This window comes from Solanum pennellii, chromosome 10 (genome assembly GCF_001406875.1).
Source record: "Solanum pennellii chromosome 10, SPENNV200".
NCBI lineage: Eukaryota > Viridiplantae > Streptophyta > Magnoliopsida > Solanales > Solanaceae > Solanum > Solanum pennellii.
The window spans coordinates 62,936,474-62,949,982 of NC_028646.1; the positions used below are offsets into that span (position 1 = coordinate 62,936,474).

At 30.8% G+C, this 13,509-nt stretch overlaps 2 pseudogenes across 1 annotated transcript; both read left to right on the top strand.

The window, feature by feature from the left end:
* LOC107032714 overlaps positions 1–462 on the top strand; it is an 8,062-nt pseudogene extending 7,600 nt beyond the window's left edge.
* Positions 463–5,915: 5,453 nt separating this feature from the next.
* On the top strand, positions 5,916–9,902 carry LOC107032695 (annotated as a pseudogene). The gene is made up of 3 exons (XR_001458388.2): positions 5,916–6,213; positions 6,299–8,658; positions 9,585–9,902. The product of XR_001458388.2 is annotated as a putative late blight resistance protein homolog R1B-12 (transcript).
* Positions 9,903–13,509: the final 3,607 nt, after the last annotated feature.

Genomic DNA, 13,509 nt, shown 5'->3' on the forward strand with positions numbered 1-13,509 from the left:
CGTCGCCAAGTTCAGAGAGTCGATTTCAGTACCCAAATTTCAGAAGTCTAAGTATTCTGGAACGAGACACCTGCGACGGTCCGTCGTGCCCACGACGGTTCGTCCTGCAGGTCCGTCGCCAAGTTCAGAGAGTCGATTTCAGCATCCAAATTTCAGAAGTCTAAGTCTTTTGGAACGAGACACCTGCGACGGTCCATCGTGCCCATGACGGTCCGTCGTGAGTTCCGTCGACTCACACAGTTTTTCCAGAAATAAAATCTGCTGCTCAAAACGACTAAACAGGTCGTTACAGCTGATGTTGTCACTGGTGATATTGGCTACACACCAGTACGTGGATTCAAATGGAAGGGGAAGACAACTATTACCAGTAGCAACCTGGAAAGAATGAGGGCTGAAAAGGTTATCCAAACTAGGTCTGTAGCTGCTGCGAATGCTGCTAATAGCCAAGGTCAAACAACTTCAAGTAGAAAGACTTATGTGCCATGGAAGTAGGGAATTTTGATGTTGCCTTGTTCATTTTGACAAACAAAATTTAACTATGCATATTTTTGTGTTGTTTTTTATTGGAAACAAACTCAGTTTTGCGTGTAACCAAACAAACTTGAATGGTTGGAATCAAACTAGACTATAAAGTCTTCTTTTTAGTAAGTTTTGTTATTGCCTTTTTAATTATAATTGACATATTTGTGAAGTTTCTCAAATGGTTGCCATGATAATATAGATAAGAGACCCAAATACATTAACTAATTGTTCAAATCATAACAATTTCGACAACAAAGAACAACAATAACTTGAACATTCAACAAATTCTATCCTTCAAGTTACACACATCTACAACTAGCAAGATCAAGACAATTAGCTTCTAGGTACACACACCTACAATTTAAAAAATTTGAAAGTAACTAAACATGTCTATGACAATTTTGGTTGCACACACCTACAACTTCCATCCTTCACATTTTTGGTTAGACTTAAACTTAGAAAACACACAAAAATGATCAAGACGATTAGCTTCAAGTTACAACATTTGCCCTTCTTTTTCTCCTTCATCATTACTTGGTTACTTTCAACACGACTTTCATAAGATGTCAATACTTCTTCCAACTCCTTAATTCAATTTGCTAATCTCGGAAAAACGTACTTGGATCATATATCAACTTCTTCTCAATCCCTCTATCTAAAGAAGTTGCACGCATCCTCCTAAAATACGCAAAACACAAACTAAAGAAAAATACATAAACAAAAGATCTCCATAAAATAATTAGTAAACAAACACGAGTAGCGTGGATAAGACCAAAATCTTCGAGCTGGGTTATGCTCCGACCATGAAGTTTGCATTGATATTAAGTCACCATGTTTGCATCGCAGTTTCACTCGCAACATCACATCATTCTCATCATTACAAATACGATTCAACATTGTATTTGACATTTTCAATTAAAAACTAATCACAAAATTGAGAAGAAATTCAACCATAAAAAACTTCAAATTAACGTTTCTACTGGAAATTAAAAGAGAAAAGACGAATTCCTACCTTATTTTCTTGAGGAAGATGATGAAGTCGTCAAAAAGAGAGCACCAATATTGTTCATGCCATGTAAATCAAAATTTTAGGTCTACCAACGGCTATTTTTGAGTTTAAATTGGGGAAGATACAAAAATTAATTAAATAATTAATATTAAAGAAAGAAAATGACATATGACTGTTTTAAACTGGTAAATAAAAATAAAAAATGGCTCATGACGCGCCTAACGTGCGTGTAAACAACCCAAATGAGTTAATGGGTAAAAATGGCCAATTTACAACGATATATAGCTGTTTAGTGTGGTGATAGGACACTTTAAAAGTTAGGTGTCTTTATGCAAATATGGGACAACTTCGATGGTGTATTTATGTCTTTTCTCTTAATTTTAAGTGAAAGAATTTGAAGAGTTCCATTGATAAAATCATATACATGATTTTTCCATCAAAATACATTATTTTGATGTCTTCTCATGACAATAGCATGTGAATTGATTTATCTCACAAAATTCTTCTTCAAATTTTTAATGTTTCTTTTCAATAAATTTTAGACATATATTTATATAGGTAGAACTAATATTACATGTTTTGTTTCATTCTTTTCATAAAAAAATTATGTTTTTAACGCAACAGGTGATAAATAATTCTAGAGAGTTTTTCATTTGGACAAAAAGTCTGCTCAACATTCATGAGGTAAAAAATCTACATGTGTGAGAAAGAATATGTATGTTATTTCGTTAATTTATTGACGGTAAATTCTTGGAGAATATAGTATATGTATTATAATTTAATCATTTCAGTGCATTCGATGCATTCTTCAAGAAGGTTAAAGGCGTCATGGACATTTATTTGTTGTTTGGTAAGTATTATTTTTCATTTCAATGTTGCATATTTTTACTTAGTTCATTGTTTGTTACATTCAATTTTTCGGTTGAAGAAAGGTAAATTGACTACTTTTTCTTGAATAATGGCAATGAAAAAGAAAATAAAAATTTTCATTTACATGTCTGATGTACAAATCTTCTTTTAAAGATTATGTTTATTATAACAAGTTGATTATCATGTAGTGAACACTCTAGGTTATTGGATAAGAGAATTGAATAATTCATGTAATTAGTTTTTTCTCATAATTAAATCTACAAAAATTAGCATGCAATATATTTAATGTGTTTTTTTTAGAATTTATAAATGATTTACTACTTGTATGAAAATAAAATCATGGTGTGATTTCATATTTGTAAATAAATACCCTAATAACCAAAGACGAGGAAGCGTAGAAGAAGAAAAACGGTATTGCTAAATATTTTTATATTCTGCAACTTTATGTTTTTATTGATTAAATTTAGAACTTATTATTTCATTTATTCTATCTAGGAAAAAAAGTATTTGGATAAAAAATCTCATAGATTCTTTATACTCATTTTAAGGAGTATATACTCCTTTAAATTTTTAAACATAAAACAATATTATTAATAATTTTTATACTTTTTTTAAAAAAAAAGTGTATTGACTGATATAGGTAAACGAGCGGAGAGCGAGTCCAGAAATTATTTTTATTTTTATTATAAGTGAGAAGATCTTAACTTTAAAATAGGATAATGATTCTACCCTTTTACTATTTTAAATATTATTAAAGAAATAATCAATAAAATATTACTTAAATAATACTTATATGGTATTAATCCATTATGTTTCTAGGTAGGATTAATTAAAGAAATGTTTAATTTATTTTTCATTCTAAAATAGAGTTCGGTAGATGAAGTGTTTCGTAACAACAAAGAACAGTAAATTATATTCAAAATATCCTTTAACATTAAAGAACAAAAATGTCCTTTGAATTACCATACATCTTAATATGACACATATTTAGATTTTAGTAAGAAACTCTACATATTCCCAACTTTAAACAATCTAATTCTCATAGATGTTATGTATATCATCAATTTTTAAATGACTTTTACAATTCCAAACTTGTAACTATAAATTCCAAAAAATTATCTTCAAAATCATTTTATATTAATGCATACACTTAGTTATTTCGATGTATAATTGTTGATGAATGATTATTGGTGGATGTAATTACACTGACACATTGTTCAACACAATTACTTTTTGTTGATGCATGCGCTTTGTTATTCTAATGTATAATTATTGATGGATAATTGTTGATGAATGTAATTGTTCATCACATATGCAATAAAAAAGAGATATATCTGTTTATGCTTTTGTTAGTTCTTGAGAAAGTTCCTCTATTATTATAAACTAGAACTATTTCTCTCTTTAATTTTTGTTATTTAAAAGTTTTAGAATTCATTAGCTATTTTATTGTTTTTAGTCTACTCTATTTCATTTTATTTTCGAATTCATTAGCTAATTTGGTATTACACTCTCTCTCTCTTTTTATTACTTAATTTTATGAATAACTATTTATACATATTGTAACTGTATTTAAATAATTTACCAATATTTATACTAAGTAGCGTGCAATACAAATATATTTTCTATTCTGAAATTGAATTTCGCAAATATGCATACATTTTATAGTAATTACAAGGAAGTAACGTGCAACACACGTTTTCAAAATCTAGTATTTATATAAGAGCTACCAATATTTGTGAAAATAATCACTTATTTTTTGTATTGGGGGCAACCACTATCTAGTCTTTAAAATATTTATGAGATGGAAAATAAAGTACATTGTTGGGTAGTTCATTTAATTTTAGTGGTGTTTTGTGAAACTTATTTGATAAGACTATTTTTGTATCTTTTTTCACTTGAGTGGATCAATTACGACCTATGAAACTTACATAAATATATTATAACAAAAAAATTATTTATCATTTATAATGATATCAATTTTTTCACTTAATCACTTTTAATATATTTATAATATAATTTTAATATTATTATAAAGAATAATTTATTAATTACGTATAATATAAGTTTTATTGATGGATAATATATTTATCACATATTTTAATACACTTATAATACAATGAGTAGATTTATTACCAAACAAGCATAATATATTTAAAAAATAGTTATAATCCATATATATTGCATAATATATTTAAAAAATAGTTATAATCCATATATATTGCGTAAATAATATGTATTGCTATAAATAGTAATAAATAAAAAAATTCACTAATATTAGTAATTATTTATTAAAAGGTACTCATCCAACTAATTTTTTATTCATAGGGTATTTCTTTTAAGTACTCACATAGAGTGGCTTTTCATATCTATACCTATTATACCCATATATGGATGACCAGTTTTTAATTCGTAAAATTAGTATGATCAGCTTTTACCAATAAATTTAATACATTTAGTATCCTTAAATTTAGTTTAGTCTATTATACCAGTTTGAAATGAGTTTCTATGCGTATTATCATATACAAATTTTGTTCACATCACATACCACGTATAAGTATAACTTGTTCTTTCCCTGAGATTTTAGATTGTTGAAACCTACATAAACACACAGACGTACACACACACATGACATATCACAGTGGAAGGATGTCACCAAAGTTTAATATTATAATATCGTATAAAACGTATGATTACTCTTGACAGGTTATAAAGAGAAGTCATTATCAAGTTTCACTATAAAAGATGAAGATAAGACTCTATTCAGCAAAGGAAAGACTTAACATACACAAAAAAAAAGAAGCGGAGGGAAGCTTACGGGATCGGGGGAGACCAAAAGAATCAACAACAATGAAGTCAACCACAAAACAAGTCCGCAGAAGGCCTCAACAATTGTAAAATGGAGAAGTGCTAGAAATGTGGAAAGAAAGGACATTATGCTAGAGATTGCTGAGGTTTTGACCAAAATAAGTCATAATATAAAGCAATTCACTAAAATAATATGTTTTTTTAAAGTTTTACAAAACTAGTATAAACATATTTCACAGTAACGTTTTAGGATGTATTTTACTTTTTTATAGCTGACGGCGTTAGATTGATACACGTAACTCAAAGTAACGTTTTACTCCTAAAATGTTACTGTGAGTAACGTTTTAGAAGTAAAACGTTACTCAAAATGATGTTTTAGGAGTAAAATGTTACTTATAGTAACATATATAAATCTAGTTTTTTAAAAATCTAGTTATTTATATTCTGCAATTTACTCAAGAATCCAATTCCTCAGCATAGTAGGCTAGTTAAGTGGTATCTTAAATAACCCAAGACAAAAGTCATTTTGCGACCACCCAAAAAGATTACTTGAGTTCTCCGTTCCTTCCATTAGAACGACTCGGGGAGTAAAATATCTCATTATCATGGAAGTAAATGTTCAACAAGTTAAAAGTTACACATTTCACTTTAAAGGGTGTCCTATAAGTTTTTCAAAGGGTGAGTATCCTATGTCTTTGTCCCCCATTAACAAAAAGATGGTGTGATAAAGAAAAGTAAATTATGTGGACAAAATGATCTCTTAGCCTAAGAAATAAGAACAACATAGCAGAGACATTAAATCTTTTACTCATTCCAGCAAACAAAGAGAAATGGCTTATGCTGCTATCTCTTCACTTGTGTATACATTGGAACAACTCTTCAAACCTAATCAATCGTTCCTTTGTCCATGCTCTACACAACAATATGCTCAATCTCTCTACCAAAATCTTTCTGCTCTGCAACTTTTCCTTGACAACACAACCACAAAGGATATTGAAACTCTTAAGGTATGTAATTAATTAACTAGTATAGTTATCTAAATTGTATATATTTTTTTAAATAATATTTAATTTATCGAGTTTCAATTCCAAGCTTGTAGAAAAGAGGATCAGAGATGTAATATACAAAGCAGAAGATAAAGTTGATTCAAGTCTAAGAAACATCATTCTAGCAGATTGCGGAGAGAAGAGAGAAGGGGCTGCTAAATTCTTCGAGCAAGAGTTGCTAAAAGTGGAAAAAGATGTTGATTCTCTCAGGAAAGAGGTGATGGTAGTTGAGTTTAGCAAGCATGGAAGAAAATGTGCAGAATTAGCAACAACTCCTTCCTCACCAGAAAAAAGTACAATTGAGGAAAATACTATTGTTGGGATGGAGGATGACTTCAACATCATACTTGATCGCGTCACTGCCCAAACAGACGAGTTAACTGTCATACCAATTTTTGGTATGGGAGGTATAGGTAAGACAACTCTTGCTAGAAAAATTTGCGATGATTCATATATTCGCTCTCGATTTGATAAACATGCATGGGTCACTATCTCTGAAGAATACAATCAGAGACAAATGCTTCTTGAAGTTGCCTCTTCGATTACCGGAAGCAATCAAGAAATGAGCGATGATCAATTAATGGAGTTTGTGTATAGAGGTCTGAAGGGTAGGAGATTTCTAATTGTCATAGATGATATTTGGAGTACTGAGGCATGGGACCTAATGCAAGCAATATGTCCAAATGATGACAATAAAAGCCGAATTCTATTAACTACTCGGCTCAAGTATGTTGCTGATTATGTCAACTGCCCTGATTTCCGCCTCATAGTAAGTCTTTGCTAAGTCGAGATGATAGTTGGAATCTATTCATCGAAAGACTATTCAAAAAAGATTTGTGTCCTCCTTTACTTGTAGAAATAGGGAAGCACATTGTACAACAATGTCAAGGATTACCTCTCTCGATTGTTGTCGTTGCCGGACTTCTTGGAAAAATGGACTTAACGCATGACAATTGGAAGAAGGTTGAGGAAAATCTGAACTCATTCTTTGGTACGGTATCCGAACGATGCCAATCAATTCTTTCTTTGAGCTACAATTACTTGCCCCAATATTTGAAGGCTAGTTTTCTCTATGTTGGAGGTTTTCCAGAAGACAGATGTATTAATGTTTCCAGGTTGATTAGGCTATGGATTGCAGAGCAATTCATAAAGGCAAGAAGCAATAAAAGATTAGAAGTGATGGCGGAGGAGTATCTACAAGAGTTAATTGATAGAAGTCTAATAATGACCGGAGAACAAAAGGTTAATGGAAGGATGAAATTTTGCAAAATTCATGATCTTCTTCGCCAATTGTGCCTAAGTGAAGCTGATCATACCGAAAATGTTGTGCATGTAATGAATGGGAAAGTTCTCCAAGCCAGATATGATCAACATGGAGTGATCTTTCTGTCTAAAGTCAAAGATAAGCATGATGAGCGTCCACAACGTAAAATTGGTATAATCCGTACCTTTATTTCAATTAATATGGTAGAAAACGGGATTTATTCCCGTGTTTCAGAGTTCAAGTTTCTTAAGGTGTTGGATGTATTATCAGTTTGGTTAGATTTCTCTCTGGTAATACCCGAGCTTGTACATTTGAGATATGTTGCTGCAACAATTGGAGATTGTCTTTCATTAGCCAAATTGAGAAATCTACAGACCATAATTCTTCGAAAAACTCCCAGACTTTTAATAAAGAATTCAAGAGAGTTGAAGCAGCCAATAGATATTTGGAGAATGACAGAGATAAGACATGCGAATATTGATTGCCCACTATATATATCAAATCCTCTTGAAACAGAACAACTTCTGTATAACTTGCAAACACTTTATCTCTATAACTCTCCTTTTGTTGCGGAAATCATAAGAAGAACTCCCAATCTAAAAAAACTAAAGATTTCAGATGATTCTGAGAATTGCAATGTTCTTGATTCTCTCACTCTTGTACAGGATCTGGAGACACTACACATAAGAACAGTCCTGATGAATTTTTCTGTAGACATTTTCCCTCCTAATCTAAAGAAATTGAGATTATCATACACTAGATTACCATGGGAAGTTATGAAATTGCTGGCTAATTTACCGAATCTTGAGGTGCTCAAATTGGAAGGTGCATTTGATGGAACAGATTGGAAACTAGATGAAGATGTTGTGTTCCGTAAATTAAAATATCTACAACTTTATGGGCGCTATGAACTGCAAAGGTGGGAAGTAGCTGGTAGTGATAATTTTCCGATGCTTGAGCAACTAATAGTGAATGAGTTGGATGAATTGGAGGACATTCCGGAGAGGATTGGAGATATAATGACACTAAAATTCATCAAAATAAAATGGTGTGGCTATGCTTTAGAGACAAGTGCAAAGAAAATTCAACAAGAGCAACAAAGCTTAGGAAATTATGAGCTTCAAGTTCAAATTACTCCTAAGGTATGTTAAAATTACGTCTTTTGATTATTAGTCAATTATTAATTAATATGTTCATGTGCTCTTCTTATTTCCTTTATAGGCATAATATATACTTTTTAATTTTGTCTCATTTCATATTTATATCCTCCAACTGAATGTGTGCATACATAGACATTTAAATTTGTATAAAGTTGAACAAGTAGACACATAAATTTTATGTGGCATAATACACATAGGACACCACGTCGGACACAAATTGTCATGTAGGATGTCACATAGGACGCGTGTGTCTATTCGTTCAAATTTACACAAATATGAGTGTCTACTTATACATACTCAAAATTGATGGACTTAAATGTAAAATAACGTAAAGTTAAATAACAGATTTATATATTATGTCTTCCTTATAATACATATCAAAGAAACATTTTATTAAGTGATAGTGAGCCACCCGACTCCAAGGGATTTATTTTTTGGAAAAATTACATAATATCACTTTTTAATAATTATACTATATAGACATATTTTACCTATAGTTTAAAAATATTACTCATAGTATCACTTTTTAAATTATACCATATATTTAAAAAAAAAAACATTAAATCATATATGTTGAATATGGTATTGAATAATTATCTTAAATTTAAAATTCTTAATTAAAGGTATAATAACAATTCAACCTCCTTCTATCTCCTCCGCCAACAATATGTCTCCCCCACCCCAACGTCCTCCACTATTTTTTCTCTTTTCCTTTATCCTCTCAACACATAATTTCTTCATAATAACTATCAAAAATGATTTTGGTTCATTAACAATATATTTAAAGGTTTGTCACTATTCAATTATCATTCTTTTATTATGGTGTAATAATGTATCTATCACATATATTCGAGTATTTTATTTTTTAAAAAACCTATTAAATTTCCTTTGACGTCGGAGATGATTAGGATAGAGATATTACGGTGGAGGCGCCAGAGGACAAGTCAGGTTAGATGAAGGTGAAGGTGAAGGATCGGAATCACCGGTGGCGAAGTCACATCAGTGCTGGATTCCAGTTCCAAACTTGGAGAATTTTTGAATGTTTTGTAGTAGATATACATTGTTGTTCAAACGGGACTCCAAAGAAAAGCGTAAAAGAAATCATTTGAATCACAGACATATCGACATGTCCTATGTATATGTCATTCTTCCATGTATATGATGTTTGTCAGACGTATCTAACTACTATGCCCTTCATCTATGCATATACCTTTATTCTTATTCTATGTATTTGTTTACTAGTCTACATCGTGTGTGTTGTACGTGTGTATCGTATATATTGTATAGGATGTTGTAAAATAGAATTGATATTAATAAATTAATTATTTAAGTAAATAGTTATAATTTAAAGAAAATCAGAAAATTCTTTGAAATGATTAGTTGATATTGTCATTGAGTAACCTGTATTTTGAGATCAAAATGACCACATATCATTGGAACATTTGAAGTATTAATTTTACTTCATTCAATTTTGTAAACAAATCTAACCGACAAAATTAAAAAGAACTATCCATACAAAAACTGTTATCAATAGTCTTTCCTCTTCAGGTTATCAACATAAATGATAGACACCATTTAAGTACATTTTTTTTCTTAAATATTCATACTTGAAATTTAGTATGTGCATGACTGATTGCACGTATTAGGATACTACTTTCAATTCAAGTGCCAACAATCGTGAGGCTAATATAACCCAACCGAATGAGTTAGGGTTGAGTCTAAAGGAAGCAATTAATTGTCGAGAATCAAATAGAAAAGTAGAACTTTGTTCTAATCAATTATAGCTATAAATATTAAAGAATAAAAGCATACTAAATCAAAAAGTTACACAAATGTCAATTATTAATGGGGGTGGGGGGGGGGGTTTGTATTCAACTATTAAACAAAAAATAGCAAAAATATGAGGATACGAAATAGGAAGACGAGATTATTGGGATGTGATATGAATATGCGATAAAATAAATGGAAAAGGGTCAAAAATACCCGTGAACTATCTGAAATAGCTCACATATACCCTTCAACTATATTTCAGCTCAAATATACCCTTCTCGTTAAACTATAGGGTCAAAAATACCCTTCTCATTAACAGAATCTGTTAAACGACACTTGGATGCCATGTGGATGCCACATGAAATGCCACATAAGCCAATAGAGTTTCACTCATGACACATAGACTAATAAACTACTGTGGAAGTACACAAATGAGGTTGCATATGATAAGTTGAAAGCCAATTGAGTCACTTTTGGAACATGTGTTTCTCCTGGTGCTACAGAAGCACCAGTTTTCGGAGTTGCCTTCGTAGTTTGGTACTCTTCAAGCTTCATACATGCAAAACTGTAAGTGCGAATAGGGATATCAATTCAACGGCATCCACCTGTTGATCATCAACAAAAACTATCACTTCATTACAAAGCTATCTTCATTGGATAAGCTATTAACAACGACTGATTAGGGGTAAGTTTATTAGTCTATGTGTCATGAATGAAACCCTATTGGCTTATGTGGCATTTCATGTGGCATCCAAGTGGCGTTTAATAGATTCTGTTAATGGAAAGGGTATTTTTGACCCTATAGTTTGACGGAAAGGGTATATTTGAGTCGAAATATAGTTGAAGGGTATATTTGAGCTATTTCAGATAGTTCAAGGGTATTTTTGACCCTTTTCCGTAAAATAAATAACTAGGTAAATGCTATTGCTAGTAAATCGCCGAACATTTGTAACTAAGCTAGACTTTAGTGGGAGTAAATTTTCTCTCAAACAATTTACCTCAAATCAACTCGGTTTCTCTCAAACACCAAGTTGCAGCATTTAAGCACAACCTTCACCTTATCTCATTCACTCTCTCGAGCTGAACCCGTGATGACCTAATAACCATAGGCTATCGATTTAGTAGTTTTGGTTTTAAAACCTCTCTCTAGAGCAAGCCAAAAATACGAAGATAAAATCATATTTTTTAACTACAATCCCATTAAATTCAAACGCAACAACTAAACAAAATTACATTTAAATAGAAAATGGACTATCAATGAGCAATACCCAATAATAAATTTAACCCATATTCATAGAATCACACCCAAGAATTTAGGGTTTTAGCTAGACATGAAAAAGAGATCGAAATCGATACCAATAAGTGTTTCCATCAAATGGGTACGATAAATAATGCATTTAAACACGTCAAGGATGAAGATTTTCAAGACCCACTTCCAATTTCTTGGAATTGAAAACCTTCAGAGCTTAAGAACAATGTCTCCAAAAACTCTAAAACTGAAAAAATGTCTAAAAATTTCTATATTCTGTTCTGAAATTCAATTCTAGATAGATAGCTAACAATTCAAATAAGTATATAGTGTTCAAAGATTTGTGTTATGAAGGTCCACTTGGCGCAGTTAGTCGGGATTGTCGGCACGCTCGACGATCCGCCCTGTGGTCTGGTTCTTCACCTTTCTATTTTTGCCTTTAGCATCTTCGCGTTTTGAATCATTAGGTGATATATTGCTTGCAGCGACGCGGAGACTGCTCCTTTTCATCACCAACTTGATATTTTCCTTCAGGGCCCAGCAGACTGGAACTTTAGGCGAAAGGAGATTAAGGCCTTTCGGCGACTCGCCTAATGGATTGGGCGATCATCAAGCTTTCATTTCTTTATTCGTTCAACCGACTTGTTCCTTTTTTCTTGATAGCGTCCATGCTTTTTCTCTCAATTCATATAAGTGGAACGTTAGGATTTACATCAGTTATTGAGGCAAAATATGTGTTTGAGGACATTAATTCTATGAAAATATAGCCCTAAATGACTCCAAATTGTGGACTCATCAATGATACTAATAAGATTTACCATAGATATTTCAATATTTTATCTTTATAAGTAATCTTTCTTTTATAAAATATTAGGACTCAATTAATATTTGATTAAGAATATCATAGAGAGGTAATTTTACAAAAATAAAGAATACATAGTTGTTATAACCAATGATGGTCAAATAGAGGTCTGAGTGTATGTCAAATATTGAGTTTGACCTATACTTTGTGTGTGTGTGTATATATATATATATATATATATATATATATTCTTATTTTCTTCTTCATTCCTTTTAATGTTGATTAAAGAACCAATGACTTATTATTTCGTGAATATTTCATTCATTAGGTGTTCTTCAGTTATGTGATAATGAAAAATAATCAAATTCATGTTGGAATATTGCTAATATTTTTCTAAGAACCTATTTTTCCATTATTTTTAATGTATGGATATTGATAAAAAAAATATTTGGAAGTTCAATGCATTATTATTTATGACCACTTAAAGCGTGAGAAAATTACCTAGTTACATGATAATATATAGTAACTCCGATACCTCCATAACCTTCATCCTTGATATTCCTCTATAACTTTCATGGTTATTGTCTACATAACTTTCATGATTAATGTCANGTATGTATATATAAGTATCATATTTTAATGTTAATATATGAAAAATATAACCTTTGGAGAAAAAAAATTCATTTCTTTAACTTTCAACGTTATCTTTGTAAAATTGTAGTCTTCTCCTTTTTTTGCCGCATACAGATAATATAGTTGTTGTGTAATGAAAGTATCTAATATCTTATAAAAGTTGTATAGTGATATACAAAATATTCTTGATGAATAAAATTTAAAGTATTATTTATAGAATATTTAATTTGATCTAATAGTATTTCATGTTCATACTTAAAAATAATCGTTATTTTTTTATATAGCTAGCAAGAAGTGTATCTTGTGACATAACATATTCTCAATTTAAAATGAACACAAAATAACAGAAAAATTCATACTTAAAAAATCCATACTCAGA